Source organism: Coturnix japonica, chromosome 1, assembly GCF_054131305.1.
Source record: "Coturnix japonica strain WE chromosome 1, WE-NBRP24, whole genome shotgun sequence".
In the NCBI taxonomy this organism is placed as follows: Eukaryota; Metazoa; Chordata; class Aves; order Galliformes; family Phasianidae; genus Coturnix; species Coturnix japonica.
In genome coordinates, this window is record NC_140663.1 from 60,459,688 (window position 1) to 60,472,096 (window position 12,409).

The window sequence follows — 12,409 nt, forward strand, 5'->3', positions numbered from 1 at the left end:
ACCAGCTTTCAAACACACGCCACACAGAATTTAAGTGCTACTGCATTCACTGCTTAAAGCACAGCTTCTTAGCAGCATTTTGATAAGGGAGCTGATATAATTAAGCTGATATACAGTTTCTGTAAAACTGCACTTTAACAGCTGAGGTATCTCCTCACACAACTGATGTTGGTGCGAAGTGCAGACAACAGAAGCCAGCTTTTCCTCAGACTGGTGCTCAGCAGGCAGGTGCAAGAGCCAAGTGCCAACAGGCTCTGCCTGTGACAACTTTCCTGCTCTAGCCAGGAATGCATAACTGAAATAGCAAAGCATTACAAATCTGGAACAGTTTTCCCAGTAGGAAAAAGAGCTGCTTCTGACATTTAGGTCTTCAACAGGCATCAAGAGCCTAATTTCCCTAAGCACTGAATGCATGCTCACACTTACCATGCCTTATTCACCAGAAGGGGCTGTGTGCAACCAGCCCAGCCAATAGCACCAAGAAACATAATATTTCTGGTTTAAACAGAAACATTATCAGAGGAGCAAAGAGAGTTTAAGTAGTCCATGTCTTTAGAGGAGATAGCTAAATGGACAAAGACAAGGCGCCACAAGAGTTACTTATACATGCACAACTGAGAAAGAAACATCTACCATCACACCCTCATTAGCCACTCTAATTTTTCTCAGATGTGTGTTAATCAGATGATCCTTTTGTAGTTGTTTTTTGTTTTTTCATTTTATAAATCTCATTTCTCTACTCCAATTATCCATCCTTCTTGCAAGAAATCTACCTGAGACTAACCTGGAAAAAGCTAAGAAAGCACGTACCTTGCATTAGACCTAATTCCCCATATGAGAGTCATTAATACATTTTGTAAATAATTGCTTGATGATCCTTAACTTTACTGACACAAAACATTTTTAGGATGAAAGACAAACCATTGGTTCAGTCACCCCTAGAATAACTCCTCATAAAGGATTAACAGTATAGGTAATATATGTGCACTGATTTATGTTCACACACACAAAGGAAAAAGCCACTACATATATTCTTAGTGCTTGATTCTGGGAATAAAAACTGACAAATACATTTTGAAAGTGAAGTCTCCCAAGTAAACAAAGCTGCAGTGTTAAGTAGTTCTTAATGCTACGTAACTGTTAATAAACTAGTTTAAACACAATGAAATCAGAATCAGCATTCTCCTGGCAGTTTGCCTTTAACATGTCAACAATTATTTCATTACTGCACTAGTAGTCAGCGACTGCAAGCTCATAACAATCCAGCCAAAAGTTTACTCTCTTTCAGATTTGATTCTTGCCCAACATTTATTGAAATTGGCTTATGCTACTTGACTTCTAACACGATAAAAGTATGGCTGCAATCACTCGTCTCTAAGAGTACGTCATCCATTGGATGTTACTGCGTAACTGAACTATACATCTCATTTTGTGTGCACAAGCACTCTGCAACATTCAGTACTGTAGCATCTATATTCTACAAGAGCTCTTCATCACAACAGCAAGTTAGCATAGATTAAATATAAAGCGTAGACAGCAGCCTCACAGGAAAACCTCAAAGACGAGGCATACCCACACTATCACTCCCACTTGCAAATACTTGCTTTCACACCATCATCTAGAATTAATTCATCAAAATGAAACGGTGTATTCAGAAGAGAAATCTCATGAGCATATTTTAATGTAATAACAAACTCCAAAATCAGTGTGAACACAGAGTTCTAAGAGTTTCCTCACACGTAGAGATGAGCATTTTAAAAATGCTCTCTTTTAAAAATGCAGCAAAAATACATACCTACAAAGCACCACTGGAAAATAATCTGAGAACCCTGCAATGCTCTGGAGGAAGTCCTATAAAGTTGGAAAATACAAGGAAGTGCTGCTATAACTGGGGAGTTGAATATGAACCAATCTGGAGAATGCAACTTAAGCATTCATCACAACATGTGTCAGTTCTGGTGTTTTCAAGTGTCTTGACACAGATCCCCATGAATAACAAAACTGCAGAGCGTTTCATTCTTAACTCTGAGTTGCCTTTCACAGGGTAGCAAGGCACAGTGATTCATCAAGCCCATACAAAAGAGCTGTCTTTGACATGCATACATATCACTCCCCATAGATATCCTCCATTCTGGAATGCCTTTTACAAAACAAATTATTAAATCCAAGCTGCATTCAAAAAGCTGTGCTGCATGTAGATGTACAGTTTGTCACTCTGACACGTTTGATAAATACTGGTCATGGCACAAATATTAAAGGTGCATCTACTGGTATCCTGTAGTCAAAACAACTCATTGAATAAACTACAAATTAGGAGCACAGCATGGTGAGATTAAATTTTAAAGGCAATTTTACATTTTGATTACAAAGCCAAGATTTGGTCATTATCATTTACCCAGGTTTAAAGCCTTACTTTTGCTTTAGGATGTGAGGATAGATAAAATATCTTAATTCCATTTGCAGCAAAAAGAAATAATCCACACGCAGTTCACTGCTTACATCAGAGACACAAAAAAATGAGTCTTCCCTTGGAAGTACAGAACCGATTCTTGCTGGTCCTTGTTGTACTGCACCAAATGAAAGTGAATGCAGATCACGACACAAAGCTAGTTGCAATACAGATACAGAGAGAAAAATCTCAGAAACACAACTTGGGGCATGTAGGATGATAACCTTAGCCAGCCATGTGGACTATGTACACATTACCTAAAATATATCTGCCACAGAGAAGTAATATTTTGTCTGCAAGGAATGGGTGGGAAACCCATCAGGTTATTGATCCTGTTCATAAGCCAATCATAATTACTGTTCTAAGGCCTTCAGAATTAGCATCTTACATGTATTAGTAGATAAACTAGCCAAAAGATATTTCCACTCGAAGGTTTTATCATTTGCTTACATTTAAAACATAAGATTTAGAGCTAAGTCACTAAAAAAGAAAGAGTTGTGTTTGTGTTCTTTTTTTTTTTTTTTTTTTTTAAACCAATGCATGGATACTTTAGTGTTATCATCTTCATGAAGGACATTTTCATGTGTCCAAGAGAAACAAGACATGAAAGGGGTTTTTAATTTCATCCACTTTCACTGATAGCATAGCATACGAGGTCTTCATACAAAGCAGCATCAGTTCTAGTCAACTTTGCATTTACATTAAAGATAGGATGGCCAAATATGAAAGGCCCAGAGCAGCTTGAGTGCTTTCCTTTGCATTCAGCTGTGTAACAGCACAAGACTATGGACTGCTGCTATTTGTTTCTGAACAAATTTTCTGGTTTCTGGTTCATGAAGGGCAGGTCCTGTTTGACCAACCTTATCTTCTTTTATGATCTAGTGACCCATCTGCTGGATGAGGGAAAGATTGTTGATGTGGTCTACCTAGACTTCAGCAAAACCTTCGACACTGTCTCCCACAGTATTCTATTCTCACGCAGAAGCTGGCAGCCCACGGATTGGATGGGAACACTCTTGGCTGGATAAGGAGCTGGCTGGAGGGCTGGGCTCAGAGAGTGGTGGTAAATGGAGTTAAATCCAGCTGGTGACCGGTCACGAGTGGTGTTCCCCAGAGGTCGGTGCTGGGGCCTGTCCTCTTCAGTATCTTTACTTTTTGGAATGCCCTGGATGAGGGCATTTGAGTGCACCCTCAGTAAGTTTGCAGATGACACCAAATTGGCAGGGAGTGCGGATCTGCCTGAGAGTAGAGAGGCCCTTCAGAGGGATCTGGATAGGCTGGAGAGCTGGGCTGAAGTCAATGGGATGAGGTTCAACAAGACCAAATGCCGAGTCCTGCACTTTGGCCACAACAACCCCAGGCAGCGCTACAGGCTTGGGGTGGAGTGGCTGGAGGACTTTGTGGAAGAAACGGACCTGGGGATACAGATTGATGCTTGGCTGAACATGAGCCGACAGTGTGCCTGGGTAGCCAAGAAGGCCAATGGCATACTGGCCTGCATCAAAAACAGTGTTACTAGCAGGAACAGGGAGGCCGCACCTCAAGTACTGTGTTCAGTTTTGGGCCCCTCACTGCAAGAAAGACATTGAGGCCCTGGAATGCGTTCAGAGGAGGGCTACAAAGCTGGTGAGGGGTCTGGAGCACAGGACTTATGAGGAACAGCTGAGGGAGCTGGGATTGTTCAGCCTGGAGAAGAGGAGGCTCAGGGGAGACCTTATTGCTCTCTATAACTTCCTGAAGGGAGGTTGTAGTGAGCTGGGGGTTGGCCTTTTCTCTCATGTAAACACTGATAGAACTAGAGGCAATGGTTCCAAGCTACACCAGGGAAGATTCAGGCTGGACATTAGGAAGTATTACTTCTCGGAAAGGGCAGTCAGGCATTGGAATGCACTGCCCAGGGAGGTGGTGGAGTCACTGACCATGGGAGCGTTCAAGAAACATTTGGATGTTATGTTGGGGGATATGATTTAACTGGGAACTGTTGGTGATGGTTGGACTGGATGACCTTCTAGGTCTTTTCCAACCTTGATAATTCTGTGATTCTGCACTTGTAGTTCTTGACAAATACTACATCTGGGGAAAATACATATATTCCTAGAACCAATTAGGTTATCTCTTAATGCAATTAAAAGCCATTTGACCAGGACTGCGAACATACTGGATAATGCATCAGGCCACTCTTCACAGTAATGCAATTACAATACAACTCCTTAAGCCTTCTAAAAATAAGTAGCATAATTCAAGTAGAGTGACTATTGGTAAGCAAATTATATCCAATAATGACATGGATGAGAATCATAGGTTTTAGATTCTGAGTGGAAAAGACAGCTATTTGCAGGCACCAAAAAGTGACTAACAGCATCAGAAACCTTATTACAGTGCCTAAGACATACTACACAGGCATAGAATAAAAGAGATTCGGCATTTCTGTATTTCAGAAGTTGTTCACCTGCATCTTTTCCAAACACATCTGCTTTCCAAACACTGAGAACATATAAATAACAATCTCACATTTACACCACCTGTTCTGCTCGCACTGTGTGATCATTGTTTACTGGTCCATTTTCAGTGAGAAGCATGTAAGATTATTGCTATTTGTGACAGAAACATCGCAAGATTTTCCATCAGTTACAATACATTTCCATCACACAAGGCTTCTATGCACTTGCACTCTTCCATTGTTACTGTATTTATTTATTTGTTCTTCAATCTGTAATCTACTGTAAGTGAAAATATTTAAAGTCAACACAAAAGAACTGAATGCCACAGGGATAATACAAGCAGATGAACAACAATTCCGTAGCTGAGTAACTGTCTGACACGGCACACATCCTGACTTGTCCCAGTAAATAGCTGCTAAACAGGAAGATAAGTTATGTTTAAGCCTTCTTAAGTTTTCACACCTCAAGATCCATTTGAATTCATTCAGAGCAAGAGCAGGAGCTGTGTCCTACAGCATTTTAAGGATTAAAGGATTACCTACTGTTTTGGCATTTAATTGCAGATAGTTAGAGAACACATTTGTCAAAAGAAAATGTACCTTGTATATGTTCCTCAAAGTTTGTAAAGCTTTTAGACTTACTGACTGCTAGAACAGAAAAGTCATCATTACATTATTTGATTTCATTTGTGAAAGACGCTGAAGCTACTGACATGTTTCTACTTGCTACAATCTACAGGCAAGATTTCCTGGCTACATTAGTGACATAATTATTCATTTATGGTCATTTTTGGCTCTTTCTTCCCCAACTCTTTGCTTAAGTTTTAAGAGAAATGAACACCACCAGTCCTGCTACCAGGTCCCGTTCAGAGTTTAGATCTACTTTGGCAAATTCCAACTGAAATTCAGCCAGTGCAGAGAAAGAAAACTCAATATTCCAGAGTAATTTTGGACCCCTCTACCTCAAGCAACAACAGACAAGATCCTCACAGCTGTTAAGTTCCACGTTCCCAAGACAGCTCGCCTTAAGCCCATTATACTACACCTAAATAAACATGCTGAAAACTAGAATCAAAAAGGTATCAAGGCAGGGAGACACCTTTCCAGAAGACTTCAGATCATACGAGAAGACTATCTCCAGATCAGCTGGTTCTCCATTTACACTGCTTGTAAGATTTAGTTTATTGACCTCATGCTTATAGAGGAAAACAAGAATGAACTGATACTTTCATTGGATGAGAGAAATCCTGAAGTGTACGAAGCTGATCTATGTTCTTGGTTGCAAACAGCTTAAATATTTAAGACACCTCTGCTAAGATCCCAGGTACTGTTTCAGAACCACTTTGTGTGCAAGTTTTTGCTTTTTTTTTTTTTTTTTTGAGATAAAGATGACATCATGCTACAGATGACTTACAAAGCTGTCAACTATATATATATATATATGTATATATATATATATTTACAGTAGGGCTATTTACCCATCAAAACAATCTTATATTCTTTTCAAGCCTCCCTCAACAATCTGAGGTTCTTTGCAGAACCTTGCTTCTACTCAGCCATCCAGCACAGCCTGCACTACAGCTGTGCTCAAAGAAGACATCACCTGCACAGAAGGCCATCTATGCTGAACAACTGGTGGCAGGATATTTAAGCCTGAATTAACTGCCCACATGATCTGAACAGCTAAAGAGTTAACAGAAGCAGGGATTATTTTCTTTGTGTCTCATTTGTGTTTGTGGGTTTATGTTAACACCACTGTTCTACAAAAGAAAGAATAAGCCACCACACTTCTGGCTGTAGGTCTCTGGTATAACGCTGTTTCTACACACACTCAATATGCTTTTACTGTGTTGAGCTCTTGTACAATAAAGTGAATGGTACAAGTTACAGAAATACAGAAGTGTTTTCACTTGAATAGTAATTCCAGCAATTTTACTGCTGCCAAAAGCAGCTCCGAGCAGAACACTGATAAAGCATGTATAAATCATTGGGGGGGGGGGGGGGGGGGGGAAGTCATTTAACCTGTAAAACCTTCCAGATGAGAAACTCTAACTCCTCAAAACATACAACACTTAGCCAAGGGACTGCAAGCTTCTCCTATCAGCACTCATCTTCAATGAAGAATAGTAGTACATACTCTGTGTTCCCCATAATCTTCTCAATAACCTCCACTCCATTTCAAAACCTGAAAAGCCATCAGTTTCTTCAAGATTTCTTCCAGAAAGTCAGACCTCTGCCTGTTTTCCTCCAGGTCTGACACAGTCATTCTGCTTGTACAAACACCACACAGACCATACCTGGAAGTGTCACACTGCAGGCAAAAGCACAACCCAAACTCAGATACCTACTGTACAGAGGCAATGCAGAACACGGTGTTGCTGCAGTTAAGTCCCAGGTTCACTCAGACTGCAGACTCCCGATGTCTTCAGGGATAAGCTGCTGCTGGAGCCAATATATTCTAGGGCTGGTGCAAAGCATGGAAAGAAACCTGTGTTACTGCAGGCAGCTGACAGAAGAACTGAAGGGAAGGCAGGCAGAGGACAGATTTGATCCTTCTAGATATACAAAGGGCTGGATTTGCTTCACAACATGTAAAAACTACATCATAATGAAGACCACTCCTCCTATCCTCCAATATCAGGGGGATCTTGTATTACATTAACACTAAGTACATCGTGACAAATCCAAAGTTAGGTAACTTGGCACAAACTCTGAACACTCAGATATTTGACCTATAAGCAGTTAATGTCTCTCCCAGAAACAAAATGCATGAAAGAACTGCCATCATTATTTGCCTCCATAAAAAAAAAAAGAAAAATGCACTGTTAATACACTAGCACAACTCCTGATTTTGAAAGGGTTAGCATAAGGGAACAATTTACTCTCCCCAAAGCCAAGAGGCAGCTGAACTTGACAAATGAGAGCACTAGACTTCCTGTTTCCATGGAAATGGAGCTTGGATCAGTACAAACAGATTTCAGAACTTAAAACCAAACCTCTCTCCGTCTTACAGGCTCTGCTTCAACATTTGTTCTCCCAATGAATTAATTAAAAAGACATCTGCCATACAGTGCAATCATGAAGTAAGGCATCCTGCCTTATGACCGCTACTTCTCATTTCCAGGTGGACAGCCCCTTACAAATCACACACCTCAGTGGTCAACTTTGTGGCAACTATCCCGATACATGGTATAAACAGGACAACACTTCAAAACTGCATTTTAGAGGACAGACAGGTCAATAGCTACACAGTATTAACAAGTACAGAATAATAGCTTTGCAGTCCAGTTCTGAACCACACTAAAATATGAAACAACATAACCACAAGAGAATCGCTGAAAAATTCATTATTACTGTTAAATGCCCCACTAGAGAACCAGAAGAGCACAGCAACACAGGTAGGAGATTATTATTTTAACTGTAAGAATTCCATGTCATTAAGCAAAAACTCAAACGGGGTTATTTTATCGCCACTAATTAAGTGTTTCTGCAACAACCACTGCGTAGCACTGCAAGGAATAATTCCAACTTGTTGATTAGAGCTGCAAGATGCTCGCTGGCAGCTAAAACAATTTACCAGTGATACTTATAGCTCCTGTTCCCTGTGTTTGGCAAGAGCATATGAAGAGCCATTTTTGTGTGTGTGCAATATTGACATTGATTTTGCAACTGATGACAACACTCCATCTGCTCTCAGACACTCTGGTGCCTCTGCCAATTTCTTCCCTAACATATTGGTTTCCCCAGGCTTTCCCAAGGTTGCTCTAGTTTGGATTTCTTTTCCCCCCTTTTACCAGGTTTGAAGGAGCTATTTCCAGCTGTGGACTTGTGGTATGAACATCTAACCCCATGTCATAATCATAGGGATCAGCAGAAATGTAGGTAGTTATTTCAAATGATGCCTCCTTTAAAGATCATGTCCAGAAGTCTGAGTGTATGGTTAATAGCTTCAGAGACATTGATTTCTAAAAGAAAAAGGGGGTTGAGGCCAATTAAGAGATGCAGAATTAAAAGAACCAAATAACTTATTCTTCCAAGAGAAGCCAAATATATATATATATATATATATATATATATATATATATATATATATATATATATATATATAGCATTTAGAAGGAAGTGGATTCCTCTCAGACTTCCTTCTATGGGAAATGGCGGGCTACCCTACTAAAATTTGAGATCTTACATTCTCACCCAGCAAGCTCAATTCTACAGCAAAACTTGCCGAATAGACTTGATTGAAGGACTCCGTCTCCACTTGTTTGCCTGACAGCTTAAATATACAGGATTAAACATCAGAAGAGTTAACAAAAGTACCAAATTTCAACTCTTCAAATCTTTACCTTAAAAGCATTTACCAAGCCAGAAGCTCACACAAACAGTTTTACTGCTTTGTTCAGCTTTTATACAATAACCAAGCTATCTTTATGTCATGCATAGGTATTGATAGTACCATATTTTGGCAGACAGAAATATGACAGTTTATTTATTTAGTTGTATGATGTTATAAGATAATCTCCAAAAATTAACGTACAAAATTTTACAGATTTAATATTCAATCCACCATAGAAAAATGGATTGCGAGTTCAGAGCTTCCTGAGAATTGCTAAGTAGACAGACCTCCTAGCAGCTCATGGAGGAACCATAAGTATTTAAAACCCCAGGGTTGAGATAAGCAGCACTGGTCCGCTCACCCCAGTGTTTCATTTCAAAGTAGGCAAGTAGGTTAGTGTGAAATGGTGTCCCCAACAAATAATCCCAACAGGATGAATACATAAAATAAATTAATCCCTTTCATATCAGTACAGATGTATGTGGATTTATTTACTGTTTGGCTCTGCCCAGAGATAACGTGCATTTGTGGTATGCAGGTTGGATTAGACGATCTAAAGGCTTCCTTGGCTTAATGCTTGTCTCAGATTACTTATCCTATTTGTTGACAACAAAACCTATTTTGTATGAAAAGAAATTGCCTGTAAACATTTAAAAAAAACAAACAACAAAAAAAAAAAACGTCTTCTAACAGTTCGCTTTTTTCCTTCGCATTTCATTGACTACAGAAATAAAAGAATAAAAGCAAATCACGGCAGAACAATCAGCTGCCAGCCTTACCCTACTCTGGCCATTTATCCTTCTTATTTTTAAAATTCAGGACCACGGTGACAAGAAAAGCGATGGATTTGGAACAAGCCTTTTCCTTCACAGAGCCCTACAAAATGTAGGCAACTGATTGTTTCAAGTTGCAGGTTCCGAGAGGATCAAAAAGCTGAAAATTCTTGAAACCACCACCAGCCTCTTTTCTCTGAGGCATTAAACTTAGATTCACCTTCGTATGAGGGGAAAAAAGACCAATTCAGCAACTACATCAAATACAGCAGCTTGTTTTGGCAACCTCATTTTTTTTAGGAGATCAGATTTAGCTACTCAGCTTTAATACTCTTGTTTTTTGAATTAACCATCTGTTCTGCAACATCCAGAGACAGACAGACCTAGTAAAGCAGGATGTCAATCTCAGGTCTTGAGGGATAAAACACTTCTGCATACACCACCACCAAGCAAACAGATCTCAATACAATACACAACCTTACCAGCAGGGATCTTACATTGCTGAGTTTTGTACCTAGACCGCAACTTCATTTTATCCAACCAGCAAGAGCGAGTCAGCCAACACAATATACATTTTAATCAACTGACCCTAAATGGAAACAACTTGGAAAGGATTCATGACAAAAAGAGCTCCATTTTAGCTCACAGATCCTAATCTAAGAAGATTAGCAAAAAATAATGCGTGCTGTTCCACTGGCACATGCCAATTGTTACTGTAAAGGAAGTGACAAATTCTTAAGAGAAAAAGCACAGAAGACACTTCATGTACAACGATAGATACTTTCAATGCACAGTACCTGTGACAGCATAGAAGCCTCCTCAGCTGCATGCCTTCAAATACAGAAGCACACAAATGCTGTTATGTCAAGCTACATTAAAAGACAACAGGATTTAATAGGTGTTGCTTGACTAGTGAACTTTAACAAGCACTTAAATCAAGTTGATCCCTCTAAGGGAAGTACACCATCAAAAAGCTATTTCTTTCAGACTACCAACAAGAGCGGTTAAGAGACTGCCAGAATAGGCCAGTACAGAAACATTTGACTTGTTCAGAGTTCCCAGATTCTTAAATACTCTTTTCCAACAAAACTTGTTATTCCAACAATACATTTCATGCACATTTTCTCCAATATAAAAACACCACATTTGGCAACTGATGTCACTACAGCACGTTCTCCAGAAACTAGCCTGTCCCTCCCTCTGCCACAGTATGATCACAAAGACTTATGGCCCCAGACACTTAACCCTGACCTGCTAGACCTTCTTACAAGAGCCTACACAACTTCCTATAAGACAGCTTTGGTGATGAGCCTGCATATTATTCTGAAGCAAGTACTACCAGTGTACATATTTCAATCCCAAATGAATGCACTGGAACAACACAACCCTATGGTCCCTGGCCACGCTACAATTAATTCTTCTTCACTCATTTATTTTCAACAGGAAAATCTCAATCAAATTTGGCAACACATTGATATAGAACTCCTGTGTTCTCCCATTCCTGCACACAATAACCTATGCTCACTGTATGTCTGCTTCCACAGCACTGATTACTGTATTAGGGAGAAAAAAAATCCCTGGTAGCGACACAGTTCCACTGCAGCACACCTCAGCCAGCAATGACCACTGACTTTGGCATGAGCATAAAGTCTATGTATGAATTCCATGCTCAGAATTCAACCACTTCACTTTAGGTGACAGGTTGGTTAGTGAATAAACCAAGAAGCTACCAGTTAAATAAGTCTTTTTATTCTTTCTCACTGCGTGATTTTGGTAAATTACTCAAGAAATCATCTGACACTCTGCAGTGACTTCAAATCACCATCTCATTCCAGCTCATACAATAGAAAAGTTATTACCAGGACTGAGAAACATCAATGCATACGACCAAACAATCAGCAATAGATACCAGAATATACTGCTATCTAAAATTTCATTTCATGTTGCCCATGTTCAGTATGGGTTCCAATAAATTAATGTTTCATTCACTGATTTGATTAAGAAACACAGGACTTTAAAACTCAGGTGCCTACACATAATTAAACACTAGCTGCTCATATTTACAGCATCAACCCTTAGTCTTGCAGCTGCTGAGCATTTTTAAGTACAAGAACATTCTGTGAAGTTCTTTTGTATCCTTAGTCCTGATATTTTCCCCCTCTACTTCATCTACTGCTCTTAACTTGTACATTTACTTAATCTGTAAACCAGTATAGTGAAATTGTGAATAATTAACTCACCACCATCACCTGCCTCTCTAGAACTGTACTAACCAGAAAATGGTAATTGAAAGGAAAGTTTCCATCTGAAAGGTACCACCTATTCCACACATCTTACATGAGCTGTGTAAGACTTGTGCATCAATACTGGAATCAAAGGCCTTCCCCCTTCCCCCACACATACACTAATCA

At 39.6% G+C, this 12,409-nt stretch overlaps 1 protein-coding gene across 3 annotated transcripts in view; it reads right to left on the reverse strand.

The window, feature by feature from the left end:
* Window positions 1-12,409, reverse strand: part of RASSF8 (Ras association domain family member 8) — a 77,160-nt gene that overhangs the window by 51,705 nt on the left and 13,046 nt on the right. The window contains exon 2 of one of the 3 annotated variants that reach the window (XM_015869044.3): window positions 7,238-7,353. The exons of the other annotated variants lie outside the window; for them this stretch is intronic. The gene's annotated coding sequence lies outside the window, so the exon portion shown is untranslated. The remainder of the gene's footprint in view (window positions 1-7,237; window positions 7,354-12,409) is intronic. 3 annotated transcript variants of the gene reach the window in all.